Source organism: Otolemur garnettii, unplaced genomic scaffold, assembly GCF_000181295.1.
Source record: "Otolemur garnettii isolate 467f Iridium unplaced genomic scaffold, OtoGar3 scaffold00033, whole genome shotgun sequence".
Lineage (NCBI taxonomy): Eukaryota > Metazoa > Chordata > Mammalia > Primates > Galagidae > Otolemur > Otolemur garnettii.
Window position 1 is genome coordinate 10,987,474 of NW_003852428.1, and position 2,386 is coordinate 10,989,859.

Sequence of the window (2,386 nt, forward strand, 5' to 3'; positions counted from 1 at the left end):
CAAGAATGGAAGAAAAAGTATCCAATGTACACAGCCCTATTATGAAACTAATTTATAGCTTTCAAATGAAAGCTATAACCTAATTATAGCCTAAGAATATGGGGAGGGGGGATGGGTAGAGAGAGGATCATTGGAGGGATCACTTCTATGGTTTATCTTATAAGAGTACAAGTAAATCTTTCTAAGCATAGAATATAAACACCTTAACACAATAACTAAGAAAATGACACAAAGGCTATGTTAACCAGTTTGATGAAAATATTTCAAATTGTGTATGAAAATACCACATTGTACCCCATGATTACATTAATGTACACAGCTATCATTTAATAAAAAAAAGAAAAGAAAGAAAGAAAGTCCAGTGTTCTGTCATCTAAATCAGATATGGGTGACCTGATTACTTCTTGAAAGTCGACCTCTCAACACTGCTGTATTGGGGATTGATTCAATTTCAAACACAACATAGCAACCATCCAGTTGTAAACCCATACATGTATGGAAGCATTATTCATAAGTTAATATGTGAGAGTTGTTCTTTTCCTTAAACACCATCCACCCTATTATTACCAAAACATAAAGAGTTGGGGGAAAATTAGAATATCCCACTCCTAAACAAAGGTAACAGGGATGGGAATTCTTCTCCATGGTTCCTGAGGGAATGCTTACCCTTCATGAACTTAACACCCACACGTCATGCAGCAAATGCATCTCCTCTCTGGGAAGCCTGGTTCCTAAAAAGTTTTTTAACATCTTTATTGCAATATAATTTACATATCATGCAATCTACCATTTAAAGTGTAAAAGTCAATGGTTTTAAGTACATTCACAAGGTTGTACAAGTATCACCACAATTAATTTCAGAAGATGTTTGTGCTCAAATTCATGCTGATTGGCATTGCTCGGGACACATACCCAACTCTGAACTAATTCCTGAATGAAATGGACAAGTGAGCTTTGTGTAGGTTACATGTTCCTTCCCTGGAGCTCAGAGTGAAGATAGCTTTTCTAGATGCTCTATATTCCTAATGGAGTCTAGAGAGAATGAAAGGATAGTGAAATGAAAGCTGAAGAGATAACCCAGTATCCACTGACATCATGAAATATTCATGGATTCACCATTACGCAGTTTATGAATAATTGTCCTAGCATGAAATATGAGCACATTGCACATATGCATAATGAAATGACCACCATGAATACGCTTGTTCATTTGTACAGAAAATGCTATTAAGTCAAAGTTATTTTGCTCTCTTTGTTAAAGGAATAAAAATGTTAAGGATAATCTATTCTATCCATTTCAATTTTTTATTCTAATTAGTAAAAAATAGAAAGAGTAGGTAGCACTCTTTCCTTGATTTTAGAAGTGAAAGCGCTCAGTCCAGCTTGGTAAGCATTATGCTCCACGTAATTCAAGACCATTAGTTCACTTAAATCATGTTAGTCAGTTATGGCCATAGTAAAGCTGTGTAACAAACCGCCCTTCAAAGTAAACTTGTTGGTTTACTACGTTAAGTATTTATTCTCACATGCATAGGGATTCAGGTCAACTGCAGTCAGCTAGACTAAACTGGATAGCTCAGCTTCAGAGCGAGGTTGGCTAGGCTTCACTTCAGGCGATCATTTAGATTCTGGTCTGAGAGACAAGTTTTCATTGCAGGGCCCATGCTTGGGGAAAAGTACTTGGGCATCTACTTCTCAGTAAAATCTGGGTTGCCAAAATCAAACCAAGCCACACAAATATTCCAATCCAGACTTGCAAATGCCAAGTCTGCTGCTGTTCCCTTGGCCACAAGTCACACAGCCATGCCCTACATCAGACAATCAAGAACGTGAATTCTTCCTCAACTGAGATGGACAGGGACTGAATATTTGCCAAACTCCATCATATTTGGCTTCAAATACAGTTTTAGAATTTATTTTGTGACTCTTGTTTAATGGAGGCACAAAGAAACTTTTTTTCCCAGCATTGTGCTGTAACTGAGCGTGTAGCTGCAACTAGATTAGAAATCTGCTTCTTTCTGTAAAATCAGGCACCAGCATATAAAGAAGTCTTAGTCTCCAGTTTCTTACAACATAGCAAGCAAGCTTTGGTCACGAACATCATCCACCACCCCAAATTCAACCCTGTCAAAATCAGAATATAAGAGGAAGGTATGGATTCCAGGAACTTTTAGGGAAACTGAAGATTTCTTCAAATGTGTGTAAATGATGAGGGTATTGGTGGATAGGAAGATAGCAGGTAAGTACCTTGTATAGTACCTATAGGTACCATAGGGCTGTTCCCTTCAAGTGATTAATAAGCTAGATTGACCTCTGAAAAATCTTACCAAAGAGAAGAAAGAATAAATGAAAATAAATGAAATATGGAAAACAAAACTATACACAA